This window comes from Oncorhynchus mykiss, chromosome 8 (assembly GCF_013265735.2).
Source record: "Oncorhynchus mykiss isolate Arlee chromosome 8, USDA_OmykA_1.1, whole genome shotgun sequence".
NCBI classification, from domain to species: Eukaryota; Metazoa; Chordata; class Actinopteri; order Salmoniformes; family Salmonidae; genus Oncorhynchus; species Oncorhynchus mykiss.
This window is the reverse complement of record NC_048572.1, coordinates 37,892,112-37,903,182: the sequence shown is the minus strand read 5'-3', so window position 1 is coordinate 37,903,182 and position 11,071 is coordinate 37,892,112.

Below are 11,071 nucleotides of genomic sequence, written 5' to 3'. Positions count from 1 at the left end.
GAAAGGGTCCAGATTGTCTAGCCCGGCTGATTTGTAGGGGTCCAGATTTTGCAGCTCATTCAGAACATCAGCTGAGCAGATTTGGGAGAAGGAGAAATGGGGAAGGCTTGGGCGAGTTGTTGTGGGGGGTGCAGTGCTGTTGACCGGGGTAGGAGTAGCCAGGTGGAAAGCATGGCCAGCCGTAGAAAAATGCTTATTGAAATTCTCAATTATGGTGGATTTATCAGTGGTGACAGTGTTTCCTATCTTCAGTGCAGTGGGCAGCTGGGAGGAGGTGTTCTTATTCTCCATGGACTTTACAGTGTCCCAGAACTTTTTTGAGTTAGTGTTGCAGGAAGCAAATTTCTGCTTGAAAAAGCTAGCCTTGGCTTTTCTAACTGCCTGTGTATAATGGTTTCTAGCTTCCCTGAACAGCTGCATATCACGGGGGCTGTTCGATGCTAATGCAGAATGCCATAGGATGTTTTTGTGTTGGTTAAGGGCAGTCAGGTCTGGGGAGAACCAAGGGAGAACCATTACGGATGCAGGCAATGAGGCAGTGATCGCTGAGATCTTGGTTGAAGACAGCAGAGGTGTATTTAGAGGGCAAGTTGGTTAGGATGATATCTATGAGCGTGCCCGTGTTTAAGGCTTTGGGGAGGTACCTGGTAGGTTCATTGATAATTTGTGTGAGGTTGAGGGCATCAAGTTTAGATTGTAGGATGGCTGGGGTGTTAAGCATGTTCCAGTTTAGGTCGCCTAGCAGCACAAGCTCTGAAGATAGATGGGGGGCAATCAGTTCACATATGGTGTCCAGAGCACAGCTGGGGGCAGAGGGTGGTCTATAGCAGGCGGCAACGGTGAGAGACTTGTTTTTAGAGAGGTGGATTTTTAAAAGTAGAAGTTCAAAAATGTTTGGGTACAGACCTGGATAGTAGGACAGAACTCTGCAGGCTATCTTTGCAGTAGATTGCAACACCGCCCCCTTTGGCAGTTCTATCTTGTCTGAAAATGTTGTAGTTTGGAATTAAAATGTCTGAATTTTTGGTGGTCTTCCTAAGCCAGGATTCAGACACAGCTAGAACATCCGGGTTGGCAGAGTGTGCTAAAGCAGTGAATAGAACAAACTTAGGGAGGAGGCTACATGGCTTATTGCAATAGCAGATGGCTATAAATTGGATTGATGTATTGGCCTTGGTTTTATGCAACTCAGTACGTACCTGTTTGTCTTTACTAAGTTACTAATAAGACTGTGGATCATGAGGTCAGAGTTTGCCTTTCAGAATGGCTGAATTGAGGTACCTGTGGAAAGAGATTCTCATTAGATAACAATATAAAATTACTTGTCTGTAAAATTGTACCTGTGTACCCATAGTCCTAGGTAGTATTTGAGGTAAAAGCAACCTCTGGGGTTGCATGTACAGTATGTCTGGAGAATTAATGTCTACACCTAATATGTCAAACATCCCCAGGTGGCCCACTTACTGCATGTCTGTCATTTGGGGGTATCCTTTGAATCCTGTGTGAAACAAGGGTAGATTCTCTGCGTGGTAAGGCAATTTAAACAGCATTCTCATTCCTGTATTTTTGTCTTATTTGTGTGGATGAATTATACAACAGGGATCATTGGAGTGTATCCCCCCCCCCCCCCCCCCCCCCCCCCCCCCCCCTCAGACAGGACGTTTGAGGTCTGTGCCAGTCTTCTCAAAGTTTTATACAACTATAGCTAAATACATTAATTTCATTGTAACCCAATTTGAACAGCCCTTTCCATAAATTATATATCTGAAAATAATAATGTACTGGTTTATTATAAAGATGACCGCTGAATTAGTTGTATGCTCCAGACACCCTCTGTCCCAGAATGCATCTTAACAATACATCTTTGAAAAAACGGCGCGGCTAATTCAAGATGGCGGAGATGGACCAGCTGTTTGATGAGAGTAAGTAATAACACGAATTTTACAACACGTTTAAGCTACCAATGCCATTCTGAGGTAATTTGTTGTTTAAAACCTGACATGTTATTATTCACTGAATACTTGTCGCACCCTCCCCCAATGAAGTGTTTATAAGCTCACGATTTCTAGACTCAAAAGCTAGTGAGCTAATAATGCTTGTTAGTTACTAAGGTTAGCTAGCTAGTTATTTGCAAACGTTAGCCAGCTACACTAAACATAATTAGGCGATGGTCATAATGGCTAGCGAAATTATAGCAACCTTGTAGTCGGTTAGCTAAAGACTAAACTAGCTCATGCTAGCTGAGTTTTGTTTGTTTCTGAATCTTTTTATCCACTCATTTTTGAGCCAAGGGTGTAACTAACGCTAATTTATGGTATAATAATTACCCAACAACGATGAGCGGTCTAACTTACTGTTGTAATAACACATTTAGTTAGCTATTTGCTTACATTATCCATTGTTCCCTGAAATATATAGTTAGGTTTCTTTCTTCTATCTAAAAACAAACCGCCTATTCAGCAGCTGAAGACACTGACAGCTGTCTAGTGGGTGATGTGAGGCGTCATACTAAGTTGGCTTGCTGTATGACATATTTTTCTGTATGGGGTGGACTGTATCAACTGTATTTTGTGGGCTCCCGATTGGCTCAGTGGTCTAAGGCACTGCATCTCAGTGCATCACTACAGTCCCTGGTTCGGGTTGTGATTGGGAGTCCCTAGGGCGGCGCACAATTTGGCCCAGCGTTTGCCCGGGGTAGGCCGTCATTATAAATAATTTGTTAAATAAAGGTAAAATAAATAAATCTCAAATTCATAGAGCTAGCTATTTCAATTAATTCTCCACTCCAATACCTTGACTTTCGAAGTATGCTTGGGGTCATAGTCCATTTGGAAGCTTTAACTTCCTGACTGATGTTGCTTCAATATATGCACGTACTTTTCCTCCTCACAATGTCATCTATTTTGTGAAGTGCACCAGTCCCTCCTACCGCACCCTCCCACAACATGATGCAGCCACCCCCGTGCTTCACAGTTGGGATGATGTTTTTCGGCTTGCAAGCCTCCCCCTTTTTCCTCCAAACATAACGATGGTCATTATGGCGAACAGTTCTATTTTTGTGTCATCAGACCAGAGAACATTTCTCCAACAAGTACGATCTTTGTCCCCATGTGCAGTTGCAAACCGTAGTCTGGCTTTTTTATGGTGGTTTTGGAGCAGTGGCTTCTTCCTTGCTTAGCGGCCTTTCAGGTTATGTTGATATAGGACTCGTTTTACTGTAGATATAGATACTTTTTTACCTGTTTCCTCCAGCATCTTCACAAGGTTCTTTGCTGCTGTTCACTTCGCAACAAAGTACGTTCATCTCTAAGAGACAGAACACGTCTCCTTCCTGAGTGGTATGACGGCTGTGTGGTTTCATGACATGACATAATTTTCTGGAAATTTCCAAACTGTTTAAAGGCACAGTCACCTTAGTGTATGTACACTTCTGACCTACTGGAATTGTGATAGTGAATTATAAGTTAAATAATCTGTCTGTAAACAATTGTTGGAAAAATGACTTGTCATGCACAAAGTAGATGTCCTAACCGATTTGCCAAAACTATAGTTTGTAACAAGAAATTTGTGGAGTGGTTGAAAAACAAACAAGTTTTAATGACTCCAACCTAAGTATGTAAACTTCCGACTTCAACTGTATTCACTCTCACACATAAAACCCACCTACATTCACATAAGCTTCATTCACACACACGCATACCAACACAACACATATACACTTACACATAATTTGCTGCTACTACTCTGTTCATATTTATCTGATCTGTTCTGATGCCTAGTCACTTTACCCTTCCTTCGTGTACAGTGCATTCGGAAAGTATTTAGACCCTTCCACTTTTTTCAAGTTTTCATAATCGGTAATCTGCATTTTTGGATGCCGATTATGGCCGATTACATTGCAATCTAAGGGGAGACTGCGTGGCAGACTGACCACCTGTTATGCGAGTGCAGCAAGGAGCCAAGGTAAGTTGCTAGCTAGAATTAAACTTAACTAGTGACTATATTAAGATTGATTGTTAACTTCACATGGTTGATGATATGACTAGTTTAACTAGCTTGTCCTGCGTTGCATATAATCAATGTAGTGCCTTTTAATTTATCATTGAATCACAGCCTACTTCGCCGAACGGGTGATGATTTAACAAAAGCGCATTCGCGTCAGGGTTTGTTTCTCTTAAAGTTTCTCTTAAAGTCCTTTCGATGCCTTTTGGCAAACTCCAAGCGGGCTGTCATGTGCATTTTTTACTGAGTGTCTTCTGTCTGGCCACTACCATTATGGCCTGATTGGTGGAGTGCTGCAGAGATGGTTGTCCTTCTGGAAGGTTCTCCCATCTCCACAGAAGAACTCTGGAGCTCTGTCTGAGTGACCAACGAGTTCTTGGTCACTTCCCTGTCAAATCAAATGTGTTTATATAGCCCTTCGTACATCAGCTGATATCTCAAAGTGCTGTACAGAAACCCAGCCTAAAACCCCAAACAGCAAGCAATGCAGGTGTAGAAGCACGGTGGCTAGGAAAAACTCCCTAGGAAGAAACCTAGAGAGGAACCAGGCTATGTGGGGTGGCCAGTCCTCTTCTGGCTGTGCCGGGTGGAGATTGTAACAGAACATGGCCAAGATGTTCAAATGTTCATAAATGACCAGCATGGTCAAATAATAATAATCACAGGCAGAACATTTGAAACTGGAGCAGCAGCACAGCCAGGTGGACTGGGGACAGCAAGGAGTCATCATGTCAGGTAGTCCTGAGGCATGGTCCTAGGGCTCAGGTCCTCCGAGAAAGAAAGAGAGAATTAGAGAGAGCATACTTAAATTCACACAGGACACCGGATAGGACAGGAGAAGTACTCCAGATATAACAAACTGACCTAGCCCTCCGACACACAAACTACTGCAGCATAAATACTGGAGGCTGAGACAGGAGGGGTCAGGAGACACTGTGGCTCCATCCGAGGACAGCCCCGGACAGGGCCAAACAGGAAGGATATAACCCCACCCACTTTGCCAAAGCACAGCCCCCACACCACTAGAGGGATATCTTCAACCACCAACTTACCATCCTGAGACAAGGCCGAGTATAGCCCACAAAGTTCTCCGCCACGGCACAACCCAAGGGGGGGTGCCAACCCAGACAGGAAGATCACATCAGTGACTCAACCCACTCAAGTGACGCACCCCTCCTAGGGACAGTATGAAAGAGCCCTAGTAAGCCAGTGACTCAGCCCCTGTAATAGGGTTAGAGGCAGAGAATCCCAGTGGAAAGAGGGGAACCGTCCAGGCAGAGACAGCAAGGGTGGTTCGTTGCTCCAGAGCCTTTCCGTTCACCTTCGCACTCCTGGGCCAGACTACACTCAATCATATGACCTACTGAAGAGATGAGTCTTCAGTAAAGACTTAAAGGTTGAGACCGAGTTTGCGTCTCTCACATGGGTAGGCAGACCATTCCATAAAAATGGAGCTCTATAGGAGAAAGCCCTGCCTCCAGCTGTTTGCTTAGAAATTCTAGGGACAATTAGGAGGCCTGCGTCTTGTGACCGTAGCGTACGTGTAGGTATGTACGGCAGGACCAAATCAGAGAGATAGGTAGGAGCAAGCCCATGTAATGCTTTGTAGGTTAGCAGTAAAACCTTGAAATCAGCCCTTGCCTTGACAGGAAGCCAGTGTAGGGAGGCTAGCACTGGAGTAATATGATACATTTTTTTTGGTTCTAGTCAGGATTCTAGCAGCCGTATTTAGCACTAACTGAAGTTTATTTTGTGCTTTACCCGGGTAGCTGGAAAGTAGAGCATTGCAGTAGTCTAATCTAGAAGTGACAAAAACATGGATTCATTTTTTTGCATTTTTGGACAAAGTTTCTGATTTTTGCAGTGTTACGTAGATGGAAAAAAGCTGTCCTTGAAACAGTCTTGATATGTTCTTCAAAAGAGAGATCAGGGTCCAGAGTAACGTCGAGGTCCTTCACAGTTTTATTTGAGACGACTGTAAAACCATTAAGATTAATTGTCAGATTCAACAGAAGATCTCTTTTTAATTTTTTTTTAATATAAGATGTTTATTATTTTACAATAAAAAATCTAATAAAAAAGACAGCAATACTAACAATGACATTCATTGTACTGTTGAATGGGATGGCCAATTTAGAGGACAAAACAAAACTTAACTCACACATACACAAAACAAAATCCTATTAGGTGGTACATGTATAGGAAGACAGCATATAGTCATTACAAGCAGTGTAGTTAAGCCAAAAATAAATATTGAGGAGTACAGCACAGAGTAGCAGCAGATCGTCAACCAGGTTATGAAGCGGGACTAGACCATTTATCCAGTATCGGCTGCCATATTTTGTAAAACATTGGACTTCTATTGGAGGTATTGTATCGAATCTTTTCCATATGTATTACATTTCCTAAATCCCGTAACCACATTTCAAAGGTAGGTACAGTCTCCAGTTTCCAAAATTGCAATATGAGCCTTTTGGCTAAAGAGTACAAAGAGAGACAGCTTTCCCTTCGTGATTATTCCCATCAACTGTGCCAAACAGAGCGGTCAATGGGTCTGGGGCTAGAACTCTATCAAAGGCTCTAGATAAATAATCAAAAATGAGAGACCAGTAAACATGTAACTTAGGACATGTCCAGAATAAGTGGGTCAACGTCCCCTCATCCTGCTTGCACCTCTCACACAGTGGTGAGGTGTCCGGGAATATTTTATGCAGTTTTACTTTTGAGTAATGTAACCTGTGTATCACCTTAAACTGTACAAGGTTGTGTCTGGCATTCACTGAACTGTGGTTTATATTCCTGAGAGTTTCTACCCAGTCCTCATCTGAGATTTCTGAGCCAAGTTCTTGTTCCCAAGCCCTTTTAATGGTGTCTGTGGATACCTCTATGTGGGCTTGTAGCACATCATACAGTCTAGAGACCGACCCTTTTGAATGGGGTTTGACAAGGATCAAGCTATCTAATGTAGGACTATTTGGCTTCATGCCATACTGTGGGATATGTGTCCTTACGAAATTCCTGATTTGGAGGTATCTGAAAAAATGTGTTGTTGGCATGTTGAACTTTCCCTGTAATTGTTGAAATGAAGCTAACTGACCATCTATGTATAGATGACCAATTGTTGTGAGCCCATTCTCCCTCCACTGTGAAAACACCACATCATCCAATGTGGGGTGGAAAACATGATTCAGGCAAATCGGGCTGTCAATGTATACAGTGGGTATGTTAAGGAAATACCTAATCTGTTTCCAGATCCTAAGCGTATGACAAATGACTGGGTTAGAGTCATAAGTGGATTTTTTTCACATATGATGGGCTATTAACAAGTGCAGGGAGTGAGGAACGTTGACAGGAGGCCTGCTCAATCAAAAGCCATGCAGGCATATCCTTCTGTCTCATCGCAGGTAAGCTTTCCCTCCAGAAAGACACAATGTTCAGATTAGTAGCCCAATAATACAGTTTAAAGTGAGGAAGGCCAAAGCCCCCCTCTATTTTGTACTTGCATAAATGCAAAAATGGAGTTACTATTGAAACCAGTTTCTTAAAATAGCTTTGTGGTATGAAATTGGGTAGACATTGGAAGAGGTAGAGAAACCTGGGTAGGAGAAGATCTCTTTGTTTCTTGGGACCTAGAACAAGTATCTCTGTTTTGTCCGAGTTTAAAAGTAGAAAGTTTGCAGCCATCCACTTCCTTATGTCTGAAACACATGCTTCTAGCGAGGGCAATTTTGGGGCTTCACCATGTTTCATTGAAATGTACAGCTGTGTGTCATCCGCATAGCAGTGAAAGTTAACATTATGTTTTCGAATGACATCCCAAAGAGGTCAAATATATAGTGAAAACAGTAGTAGTCCTAAAACGGAACCTTGAGGAACACTGACATTTACAGTTGATTTGTCAGAGGACAAACCATTCACAGAGACAAACTGATATCTTTCCGACATATAAGATCTAAACCAGGCCAGAACTTGTCCGTTTATACCAATTTGTGTTTCCAATCTCTCCAAAAGAATGTGGTGATCGATGGTATCAAAAGCAGCACTAAGGTCTAGTATGCCATTAAAAGGTCATTTACCACCTTCACAAGTGCCGTCTCAGTGCTATGATGGGGTCTAAAACCAGACTGAAGCATTTCGTATACATTTTTTGTCTTCAGGAAGGCAGTGAGTTGCTGCGCAACAGCCTTTTCTAAAAATTTGGAGAGGAATGGAAGATTCGATATAGGCCGATTTTTAGTTTTTTATATTTTCTGGGTCAAGGTTTGGCTTTTTTTTCTATTTATTTTTATTTTTTCCCCCCCAAAAGCCCTTCTCCCCATATTGCTCTGTTTGGCCAGGCAGCCAGCTCTAGGAAGAGTCTTGGTGGTTCCAAACTTCTTCCATTTAAGAATGATGGAGGGAACTGTGTTCTTACGGACCTTCAATGCAGCAGAGATTTTTTTGGTACCCTTCCCCAGACCTACCTTTCCCCTCAACACAATCATTTATTGGAGCGCTAATGACAATTCCTTCAAACTCATGGCTTGGTTTTTGCTCTGACATGCACTGGCATCTGTGGGATCGTATATAGATAGGTGTGGGCCTTTCCAAATCATGTCCAATCAGCTGAATTTACCAAAGGTGGACGCCGATCAAGTTGTAGAAACTTCTCAAGGATGGTCAATGTAAACAGGAAGCACCTGAGCTCAATTGTGTGTAAATTATAAGGCTCTAAATGTAACCATGTGGAAAAAGTCAACGTCTGAATGTTTATTTATTTAACTAGGCAAGTCAGTTAAGAACAAATTCTTATTTATAATGACGGCCTACACCGGCCGAACCCTAACCAGGACGATGCTGGGCCAATTGTGCGCCGCCCTATGGGACTCCGGATCACGGCCGGTTGTGATACAGCCTGGGATCGAACCAGGGTCTGTAGTGCCTTAGAATGCTGAGCCACTCGAGCCAATACTTTCCAAATGCATTGTATCTACCTCAAATGTCTCATACTTATGCTCACTGATTTGGTACTGGTACTCTTTATACAGTTCATACCCTTTATTAGTATTCATACCTCTTATTCAAGATGTTATTTCAGCCTCAATTCAAAATGGATTAAATAGATTTACACAAAATACCCCATAATGACAAGGTGAAAACAGGTTTTTACAATTAGTTAGCAAATGTATTGAAAATGTAAATACAGGTATCTCATTTACATTAGTATTCACACCCCTGAGTCAGTACTTTGTAGAATAACCTTTTTGGCAGCCATTACAGTTGAGTCATTCTGGGTAAGACTAAGTGCTTTACACACCTGGATAATGCAACATTTGCCCATTTTTTTTAATTTTTTTTTTTACTTCCAAAATTCTACAGGGTTGGTTGTTGATTCATTTTCAGGTATTGTCATACATTTTCATGTAGATTTAAGTCGAAACTGTAACTTGGCCACTCAAACATTCACTGTCTTTTTGTTAAGCAACCCCAGTGTAGATTTGGCCATGTGTTTTAGGTTATTGTCGTTCTCAAAGGTGAATTCATCTCCCAGTGTCAGGTGGAAGCAGACTGAACCAGTTTTTCCTCTAAGATTTTGCTTAGCTCCCTTCGATTTATTTTCTTATGATATGGCTATGCTTGAAATTATGGAGTGGTACTCAGTAATGTATTGTATTTGCCCCAAACATATTCAGGACAAAAAATATTGCTTTGCCACTTTTTTATTTTTTTTGCAATATTACTTTAATGCCTTGTTGCAAACAGGATGCATGTTTTGGAATATTTGTTTGTTCTGTACACGCTTCCATCTTTTCACTGTCTTTTAGGTTAGTATTTTGGAGTAACTACAATGTTGTTGATCTGCCCTCAGTTTTCTCCTATCACAGCCATTAAACTATATTAAACTCTGCAATTGTTTTAAAGTCACCATTGGCCTCATGTTTAAATCCCTGAGCGGTTTCCTTATTTTCCGGTAACTGAGTTAGGAAGGACACCTGTGTCTTTGTGGTGACTGGGTGTATTGACACAAACTGTAATTAAGAACTTCACCATGCTCAAAGTGATATTCATTGTCGGCTTTTTAAACATTTTTTTTACACATCTACCAATATATGCCCTAATTTATGAGGCATTGGAAAACCTCCCTGATCTTTGTGGTTGAATCAGTGTTTGAAATGCACTTCTCTACTGGGGGACCTTACAGATGATTGTATATGTGGGGTACAGAAATGAGGTAAACATGAAAAACAATGTTAAACACTATTAGATTCCTTATGTGAGTTTTTAAAATGTTTATTTAACTAGGCAAGTCAGTTACGATCAAATTATTTGCAATGACAGCCTACCCCGGCCAAACCCTCCCCTAACTTGTTAAGCACATTTTTACTCCAGAATGTATTGTAGCTTGCCGTAAGAAAGGGTTTGAATACTTTTTATTACTTAAAAAATATATATATATATATATATATATATAATTCCACTTTGACATTATGGGGTATTGTGTGTAGACCAGTGATACAAACATCTTCATTTATACTTTTTAAAGCGGGCTGCAACACAATAATGTGGAAAAAGTCAATGTGTGTGTGAACTTTCTGAATAGCTCCATTCTTGTGTATTTTATTTTTTTCCTGTTCTTACTATTTTTATCTTTAAACTCTGCAATGTTGGGAAGGGCTCGTAAGCAAGCGTTTACTGTGAAGTCTACACCAGTTGTAAATCACTATTTAATAGAACATCCAATTTAGTTGTTTTTCTAAGTGAACAACAATGCTTAAACCACATTGAGGTCTTTTTTGTGTTACCTTTTTAGTTCAGGTGCGCACCATCCAGACTTGTGGCTAGTGGTGTTGTAGCATACTTGTGATGGAGTTTTCTACTCAAATGGCCACTGGATTAATGCAAGTATGTGATTCTGCCAGGTAGGCATAGGTTACATTGTTGATACCTTTCAATTGCCCGAAAAGGGTTAAGCCAGTGGTCACCAACCTTTTCTGGGTCAAGATCACTTTTGCAGTTTTACCTTAACCTCACACAAACAGTTTTGTAGGAATGAGGTTTGGGCAGTAGGCCTAATACATTATCACAGCAT